Below are 10,658 nucleotides of genomic sequence, written 5' to 3'. Positions count from 1 at the left end.
ACCTTTGCGCAATAATTGGCAGCTATCAATGCTATTTTGGCAGAGAAGTGCTGCATGGGTCTGAGGGAAATTTATGCCTCCAAACATGTTATACTACACTTAAAATCGTTGCATAACATGCAGACACATTGCCATGAACGTAATACCACTAAGAATACCTAAGTTCAAGGGAACTTGATATGCATGCAGAAGAGGTTTAAATGTGTTACGGACTTTATCACAAAGAAGAAACTCAATTGATGACTTCTTTTAGTAAACCACTCAGTTCTTGCACTCACTTAAGTGAACTTACATTTCACTCACATATGATAGTGGCACAAAAAAAAAAAAAAAAACACCAAAAAAGACTTTTGTTTGTTCTTTTAACTGTTCTATGAGTCCTAGCTCCAGCAGCACACTACTCTAAAGCAGGTCTGAGGACCTCTGAGGCCTGACTTACCCACAAAATTGAAAAATGGGAAAACTATCTCCACAGAGTTCTTCTGTATTCTACCTTTTCTTCAAACCGTTTAGCTTCTAGAGCTTGAGCCATCTAAATACACTTAATACTGGCAATAAATCCTTTTATTATGCACAAATATCTTCAAGGATTCCTGTGCAAACAGCATACCATACCAAACATCACATGAATTATTTCCCACAAAAGACATTTCAGAATGCCACTTTCTGGTTTTCACTTTAAGAAAAGTACATGGATGCTTAGGTTCTGTATACACATGTATATTCCAGCCATGTCTAATGTCTAAAGATTGCATTTTCCACATATCATTTTCCACAAAAGAAAAACTCCAGGATTTAGTCTCCCAATTCTTACTTGTTATCTTCATTCTGGAAGATTCCAGAGATATAAGGTAGACCTGGAAATTATATTATTAATTAGAACATACGTTCTGGTTTCTGTTTTTTTCCCCCCTCTAGATCTTGAGTCATCCAAATGTTTTTTATGGAAGAAAACAAATCTTTCTATTGCACAGAGAATCCTTCCAACCACTCCAAACATACAGCTGAAATGGGGATGTTTGTTTGCTCAAAATTAAAAGAAATTAACAAAACAAGTAAAAAAAAAAAAAAACCCCAGCCAATTCAAGATTAATGGTTTTTTTTTCATCCCTAAAAGAAAAGCAGTAGGCTTCCTCTTCTGAAGCACCTTTTCCAAGGACAGCATGCTACTTGTAGAATAGAAGTAGATGAACTTGCAATGAAAAAGACTTTAAGAACTCTTGCCTGAACACGTACTGTCATTATTTTATTCACCTTGCCCTTCCAAAGATGCAAAAGCCAGATGTTACAGCCATGACAACAGAATTTTAGATTCCTCACAAGTGGATGTCATGTTGTGTTTTTTTTTTGTTTGTTTGTTTTTGTTGTTGTTGTTGTTTTGTTTGTTTTTTTTTTAATCAGAAAAAAATTTTCATAAGGGGAGCAAGGATTGGATAAGCTTTTCAGAAACACCTATGGAAGCAAAAGCCATTCTTTGTCTTTTGCAACGTATTTAATTTCTTGTTTTCAAGATGTGTCATGATTAAGCATTTGAGCTATTATCTGCAGATACTGTTCTTCACTGAGTCCCCTGGGATTGCTCAAGATATTTGGCTTGCCTTTTGTTGCTCTTCCATCTGTCTGATCCACTTTTGAGATGGTGGAGTCAAGAAAAGTTTTCTTCCAACAAGCCCCTTGTTAAAGCACATCTTTCACAAGACAGTGAAAACTTTGCACCTCATTAACAAACGTTTATGAAAACAACACATACAAAGAAAAATATCAGAAGAGTAACAGAAACAAGTCTAGGAACTCTACTTCTGTTGTTCCTGCATCCAGCTCTTACTGGATACATCATCATTAAATGGTACATAACAGCAGTGCAAATGCTTAAGGGCTATGACCAGAGATCAGAACAGTAAACACAGTTATCTAATACATTAATCGTACCCATTAACTTTGGATTATTCTACAAAGTAATTACAGTCTGCTAGTATTTGGTAGATATTTTACATGCTGCTAATTCACTTAATGTTTTTATAGCAGTATCGCTAGATAGTTCTAATAGCTTCCGATTCCCTTCATATGAAATATTCGTTGCTGTCATTACTGTAAAATAAATGTTTCGGGATATAAAGGAAAAAAAACATCAGATAATGGAAGAACAAAAAGCATTAGTACTTTAATACTACACAATAAGAGGGCTTGAACCAGTGAGCATGCAGTGCCTTCACAACAGCCTAACGTGCTATGAATCAATCTCTGATTGTAAACAGATCTGGGCTTGGTTCTCACTTAGAATTAACAATTATTTTGAATTGTCCCCTTCAAGTTGCAAATTTGGATGTGCAATATCACAAAAATAGCTTTTTTGCTCCCACTGTAACTGTTATCGTTCCCCTCCTTGATGCATTCCATCATCAGATGTTTTGGAAGAGCTCAACTAAAATGTGACCTCTGAAGTTCTACTCTGGGAGAACATGCTGATCAGAAATTAGCTTACTGGGACCAAATTCACGAAACCTAAGTGGAGCTAGACAATCACAGACTCCAGTTCTAACTTTTTAACTATTCTATATATAATGTTGATAGGATGAGAGAGAATGTCCTCAAGCTGTGCCAAGAGAGGTTCAGGTTGGATGTTAGGAAAAATTTCTTCTCCAAGAAGAGTGGTGAGGCATTGGAACAGGTTGTCCAGGACCGTGGTGGAGTCTTTGTCTCTGGAAGTTCAAGAAAAGTATAGATGTGCATTTCAGGTCTATGCCAGAATGAAAAAAATTGAGAGTAGGTGTAAGAGGTCTGACTTCTAACATACATGTCTCATTTGTGTGGACTACATCAAAACATATCTATTGAAGAATTACCTTGCAAGTGTTGGTATCTTGAAAGAATCCTGTTCATCTAAGAAGGATGAATATAGAAAAATAGTACACACATAAGCTTTTATATAAACTTTGTTGAATTTATAACAATAGGATTGTAAAATGGTTTGAGATCAAAGGGACATTAAAGATCATCAAGCTCCAATCCCTCTCTGCCGGGCAGGGACACCTTCCACTAGATTAAACTGCTCAAAGCCCCATCCAACCTGGCCTTAAACACATTCAGGAATGGGGCATCATCTTCTCAGGGCAACCTGTTCCAATGCCTCACAACCTTCATAGTGAGAAATTGCTTCCTAATGTCTAATCTAAATTCAGCCTCTTTTAGTTTAAAGTCATTATCCCATGTACTAGCACTGCACTTCCTGATAAAGATCCCTTCTCCAGCTTTCTTATTCAGTAACATTATTTTTTATTCGTACTTAATAAATTTACAATAGAGCAATTTTACTTACTCTCCAGATAAATTTCCCTAATTGTCTTTAAACAGGGTAGAGTTTTCCAGTTGTTTCATTCTTTAGTTGTCCCCATGCCTGTTCTAACTAGAAGTATTAAGCTAAGAGATGAATGTTAAGCGTACTTAAAGAGAGAACTTGTGTCACATTGCATAGTCTCCTGCATGCCCTGAAGATCTGGATGATGTGAACTGATAGAAACCTCTGGAGACCAGCTTTTAAAAGCTTCACTCTACTTGCATCTTTCTGTAATCATCCCTGCAGCTTTCAATCTTAGTTCAGTACATACTATTGTGTTTTCTCTCAACAGCAGGCTAGCTATCACAAAACAATTACTTGATGTATTGTAGAGAAAATGCATCAAAGAAAAAGCAATCTAAAGGAATTAAAAAACTAATCAGTACTTTGCATCTCAGTCTTCGTCACTACTATCAGCTCATTCACCTTCTTTGTTTGCCTAGCTTTTTGAATAAGAATAGAACAGTATTGTTTACTTTAACAAGTATTCTGATTTGTGTATCTGGCAAATAAATTATCTGCCCTCTAAAAAGTGAAGAGAATTCATCACAAACAATCTTGAAAACCTCCATCTGTTTTAGATAGTGTTCCTGTTTAAACAAATATTGAACAGTTTAATTATTTTGTGTTGACTTGCAAACTCTAACCCTGTGTATTTCATAATAATGGGAAAACATATAGACAAGCAACTGTAATCCCAGAGACATTATAAAATGTATATATTTTAAGTAGTCATTAATTTAGACTCTAGACACAAGCAAAACCAAGTGTTTGAATGTCTTGAAATGCTATTAGTGAGAAATACTCAGTATTTTAAGACAAAAAACTTAATCTCTCTTAACCTCATCAGTCTTAAGGATGAGGCGGAAAATTTGAAGTGCTTGCTGGTATTTTGTTTTTGAGGGTTGGTTACTTCAAAAAAAAAGTCAATAGGACTGCTAAGGTCATCTCTATCTCAGCTTTTGAAGAGCTACCTGAACACTGGCACTTGCTTAGATCTTGGAGAAGAAAAAAAAAAAAAAAAAAGAGTACGTGTTCAGCATCTACTGCAATAACCCTGACTTTGTTCTGTATCCTTCAGCACTATCCTAAAAATAAATTATTAAGGAAATACAGAAACTGCTATAATTGCTAACACCTTCCTTAGACGCAGTCTACCCAAAGACTTAGAGAGAGAATAACTGAATGCTGATTAGCAGCTCTTTCCATATTTACTAAGATCCTTTGAAACTGCAAACAGCATGAAATTCTATTGCATTTTTGTAATTGATCTTATTTGCATGTATAAGAAAGCTAGCCTCTCCCATAGCAAGGACCTTCTTTTGTCTCAGATTACATTTAAAAGTTCTTCAGATCAGCAAAATATCCCATCAACCACCCAGCAATCATCAGCCAAAGGCTAGATCTGCCACCAACACAGGATACTCAAACAGCACTGCAGGGAGAGCCAGGGATAGAACGGCAGACAAATATATACTCAAGTCACATACCACATGTCACATACCCAGGCTGGATGTGGCTCTGGGCAGCCTGGTCTAATGGTTGGCAACACTGTCTGTGGCAGGAGGATTGAAACTAAATGACCTTTGAGGGCCTTTTCAACCCAGGCCATTCTATGATTCTGTGACTAGGTGCTGGGACAGAGCTTAAAAGGTTCTGTGGGACATGGACACAAGGGCATGGTAGCCCTAGCTACCGTCACTCATGGCAATCACAGCCTACAAGTGCCCTCAGGGCCCTGACATATAGCAATACATATACATTCAAAAGATTAGATAGAGCTTACAGTCAGTAGAAAGCTGCTGTTGTGCCCTGATTTTACTGATACCTGTATCAGCACAAGAATGAGTGATTTGGGTTATGTCTTCCAAAAACACAGAGGAAAAAAAAAAAAAGGCTTACCTTCTCAGGTGATTGATTTTTTTTTTCCTCTAGGAAATGCAAACCACTGTGCAAACAGTGACGTTTGCACACATCAATAACAGCAACAAGTAGGTTTCTGAGAAAGGATGGGAGCTCTTCAGCAAACCAGTAGCCTTATTTCCACTGAAGGGAGTAGCAGTTTTGCAATTTAGTGAAGGTGGAGTTTCACCACAGAAGACAGAAAAAGATCCAAATTCTTCCTAGGCTGATAAGCTTGCATGCAGGATTTGCAGAAGCACTGGCTGTTTGCTTGTCACCATCTTCAGCTATGAGCCTGGGAACTGTTCAACCTGCAGATCTTCACCCAATCTTAGTGCACTTCCATACACAGACAATTTGTGAGAGGACACAGTCATCATCTGTGGCCTTTCTGGGAGAAGAACCTCCCTCGAGGTCAGCAGCACTTCAAGTGGTGGTTTCTCTGAGTCATATAGCCTGGATTCTGGTTCCAGAAGTTGGCTGAGATAACCAGGGCTGGGGCCAGGCCCAGGCCTGGCTGCAATATGGCACAGCAGTAAATATCATTTGCCAACACATATAGCTTAGGAATTACTTTTGAAGTGTTCCAGCTTTGAGCACCATTCCATGCAGAGCATCAAGTCATGAAGATGGAGCCAGAGGATGAAGGAAACAAGCAGAAATCATGGCTGAATCACATTTAATACAAAGTTCAGTGCAGGAAGACTTCAGCTGCCTTCATTCACTTGCAATTTATGGTAGGGAAATAAGCGGTCCTGAAAATTTATGAAGAAGGTCTGAAACAAGAAAGCTGAATCACAACAAATACTGAGCTATCCCCAAAATGCATCTCCAAATTTTACCATTCACTTAGTGCAGGTGGGTAGGCTGGAGAGGTCCTCAACAGGGATTTCTCCTGGCCCCTCTGTCAGCAAAGGCATCCAGGCACTAAAATTTATTTCAATGACTTCATTTTCTTGAATGCTGTGGTTCCTTTCTTCAAGCAAATGCTTCGTGTGTATACTGCTCAAGAACAATAGAATTTCTCCTCTTTGCTGTTGTTTGATCCCTTCTTCTGCCAGATGTTGTAACATCATGGTTTTACTACTAGTTCTGCCAAAGATCGCACTTCAGCAAGTCAGTCCAAACTTGGTTTTATTCTCATAGAGAAAGCCAGGTAAGCTTTACAAAGGAAAAAGTAGAGGCTGGATGAAATGTATTTTGATTATATTTTCCTTTTCCTGCTCTTTTCCTCAGTAAGAGATCATACACTGGTGGTTTTGAGAAGGAAAGCGATGACGAAGAGCAACCATTGAGCTGACTGTGAGCACACAGAAGTCCTCGGATAACTGAGATTCTACTGCCACCGTGTGTTCACCCTCATTTCGCTCACGATTTTCTGCTCGAGAGGCAACACCAGTGCAGGGTCTCTCTCCTGAGATGGAGGAAAGCTGTTTCCAAGCAAAGCTGCTCTTGGTAAAACCTAACCCTGATAGAGCATCCGTGGCTGTTTTCATTAGACAGGCACTCACCATTTTTGGCGAGTTTCAGAATGGGCTCTTCTGTAGTTTCTGATGGCTCTGTACCAGTCTTCAATTATCATTCATTGCAAATGACAAACAGCTATTTCTGTCCTGAATGTTACTATTTAGGAAAGAAGCAGTTTCCAAACAGGTCTCTCATTTCCTCTCACAGGACTGAGTAGTTGACTGAAAATTAATACCTTCCATAACTGAAATCAATGGGAATATTTTACAGTATTGTCAGTAGGAGGGGCTCTTCAGACATCACATGGCATACAGAACAGGATTTAGATAATCTGAAGTTTTCTGACATAGTTCTTTGTCTCCAGGTGTCACAGACACAACACCCTGGACTGCCCATCTTTTCAAGGACACATAGTGGTGATAAATGTCTCTGGAGTTTGTTGAACTCAGCACTGCCAGAAAAACAAGTACACCATTTTTAAACAGGGGACTTATAAAGTTTCCTCAAAAAACCTGCCATAATTAACTGTGAAAGACAGTACACTTCTCCAGAAATCCTCTTCCAAAATCTCCCCCACAGTATTCCCAAGTACAGGCTGATTCAGCCCCACACAGGACTGGGTTTCACAACGTACCAGTACAAATGGGTGTGTTGGCAAATGAACTCGACTATCAGCCAGTAACCTCTGAGCTGTCAAGTGTGGCATAAACTGCAATGCTTTCCTTTTTACCCGTTTCAGAAGAGGGTTATATTATCAGACAGCGACACCAGAAAAGGAATAGATAATTCCATACAGAAATGAGAACGCCTAAGTGACATGGTGACCACATGTACATTCTATCCACTGACCTGTAAAATTCATGGACTGAAACAGTAAATATAGCTAAGGTCTTTAGAACACAGGATTATTTCAAGCACTATGTCCCACAGGAGTGAGATCTTTTGTGACAGCCCATTTCCCATCTGACAGACATTCACATTCAAAATGCAACCACCACCACCAGCACCCTCACTGCCGGGCTGAGGAGGAACACACTCTAATTAATTGAATAGAAGCCAAATTATTCTCTCTTGCAATAAAGATGACATTGGAGATGATCCAAAATGCATTCAGCGGCAACTTCACCTAGTTTGTCAGATATTAAAATTGCCTCTGAGGGAGCGTGTTCTGCTTATTTTCAAGGGCTTGAGCAATTGTTATTCTGAACACCGTCTTCCACACACATCCAAGCTGCCTTACACAGAACAAAGATACCCCACATTTTCCTTTTACCTTGTATTTTTGAATCACAGATGCTTGTAAAGCAGCTGTGAATAGAAAAAAACTGCTTCTCCTTGACTTCGCTGCAGTGGTAAACTCCCCGTATAATTTGCTTATATTCTCAGGAATCTGCTTCTCCTGGCAATTCTGGCTTTTTAATGACTTCTAAAGTCATCTGAAGACATCAAGTAAAGGTCATTTCCTCTATTATTGAAAGAAATAAGATACAAATACTATATCTACAAATTCCACTGCCATGTACTCTGCTAGGAAGGGCATGCACTGAGTAATTTGCCTACACTAGCACAGAAAAAACACAGACAAAAAACTTACTTGTAATTATAACAGAGGTTCTCATTCTCCTCCTTTTTCAAACAGAAGAACGTATTTCCTGAACAAACACAGACAATTCTCTCTTGTTCTGACACAAACAGTATAAATTGGTAACATTCCCTACTTACAGTTAAATTAGGAATGCGCTCAAAATAAAAGTATAAAAAACCCATCTACTTATGAGATGAACATCAGACTCAATTTAATCAAAATTAAGAAATGTATTGTATATCCTTATAAACCACTTTCAACTTCCAGGCTCTTCTATTCAGAAGAGCTGATAGGACAGATGGTGGGCCCTAACAAACTACACACAAGCTAGAGAACAATATCTTTGGAATTATATTCGCAACTCAGGCCAATTCTTTCAGTCTCTTACTCATGCCCAAATCTTACCTCTATACAGTGGAGACAATAATGTTAAGCTGGGACTGTTAGGAAGGAGAAACATTACTTTAGTTCTTCATTATGTAATAGAATACACCAAAAAGCACTGAAATTCTCCCGCAGCTGGTGAATTTGCAGCTCCCAGACATCATCCTGTTCTGATGAACATGTACTTTTTCTTATCTCTATGTAGTTGAGATAAGGATTTGAAGGCTGGACTATTCAGTGAATGAAGAATTGGTAGGATGGTTGTAGTCAGAGAGTTGTTATCAGTAGTGCTGTGTCCAGGTGGAGCCTGGTCACAAGTGGTGTTCCCCAGAGATTTGTTTTGGGACAGCACCTTTTAACATCTTCATCAGTGACATAGATGACAAGATCAAATGCAACCTCAGCACATCTGCAGATGACACCAAGATGAGTGATACAGCTGGTACAATAGAAGGAAGTGGCAACATCCAGAGGGACCTGGAGAGGCTCAAGATGTGGGCACACCCAATCCTAGTGAGGTTCAACAAGACCAAGCGCAAGGTGCTGTACTTGGGTCAGTGCAATCTCAAATATGTTCATAGACTGAGAGAAAAATTCCTTGATAGCTGCCCTGCAGAGGGGGACTCGAGGGTCCTGATAGAGGAAGAGCTGGATCTGAGCCAGAGCCTAGAAGGCCAACTGTATCCTGGGCTACATCAAAAGAGGGGTGGCCAGCAGAGCCTGGGACTCCCAGCACAAGAAGGTTACAGAGCTGTTGGAGCAGGTCCAGAGGAAGGCCATGAAGATGATCAAAGGGCTGGAGTACATGTATTGTGAAGAAAGGTTGAGGGAGCTGGGCTTAGAGAATAGAAGGTTTTGAGAAGAGCTCACTGCAGTATTCCAGTACTTGAAGGGAGACTGAAGGGGAACAACATTTTACATGGTCTCGTAATGGTAGGACAAGGGGGAATGCTTTTAACTAAAAGAGAGGAAATTTAGGTTAGATCTTAGAAAAAATTCCTAATTCAGAAGGTGGTGAAGCACTGGAGTAGGGTGCCCAGAGAAGCTGTAGATGCTGCATCCCTGGAGGCATTCAAACAAAGGGTGAGTGAGGCTCTGGACAGCCTGACCTAATGGATGGCAATCCTGTCCTCAACAGGATAGTTGAAGTTAGACAATATTTAAGGTTCCTTCAAAATAATTCTACTAATAATTTCATACTTAGTATTTAGATAATAAGCATTGATCTAATTTTCTGATTACCAGTTATTTACCTCCTGTTTCTGGAGGTCCTTCCATGCTACACATCTGCCAAGCTCCATGTCTTATTCTCCACTTTAATTTCTACACCTGATAACATATGTCTCCTCCTAGCCCTATTCCCCTCCTTTTTTTTTTTTTATTCCCTCTCCCATAGCCCAGAACAAGTTTGTCCACTCAGCTGAGTGAATGAGCAAGGAATTCACAATTACACAGCATCCTCACTACCTCCCAGCCCCAGCACAGGGGGCTTTTTTTTTTTTTTTTTTTTGCCTTTTTTCCCCCTCCCCCACACACAAGAGGATCATAGCATGGATTGGGTTTGAAGGGACCCCAAGGATTATCAAACTCCAACCCCCTGCTAGAGGCAGCCTCTCCAGCCTCCAGACCTAGTACTAAACTAGGTTGCTCAGGGCCCATCCAACCTGGTCTTTAACACCTGCAGAGGTGGAGCATCCACAACCTCTCTGGGCAACTCTCCCTCTAAGATGAGTCACTGTGCATGCTCGATATCCCAACAGACACACCTGAGACAACACTTATCACTGGGATGAGTGCCAAGGCTTTTTTTTTTTTTCCCCAAACACACAAACACGAGCTGGCAAAAGGGCAACACTTGGACAAACCTTGCTGTTTTCTGCATTATGATGCTTGTTGTCAGATGAACCAAAGAAACAATATTTGTATATAAACACCGCTAATTCATGATATTCTCAGGAAATCCCTAGATAATTCAAGAGAGCATTC

Source organism: Meleagris gallopavo, chromosome 6 (assembly GCF_905368555.1).
Source record: "Meleagris gallopavo chromosome 6, MGAL_WU_HG_1.1, whole genome shotgun sequence".
Taxonomy (NCBI): domain Eukaryota; kingdom Metazoa; phylum Chordata; class Aves; order Galliformes; family Phasianidae; genus Meleagris; species Meleagris gallopavo.
The sequence above is the reverse complement of the archived record's forward strand: the minus strand, read 5'-3'. Positions refer to the sequence as shown.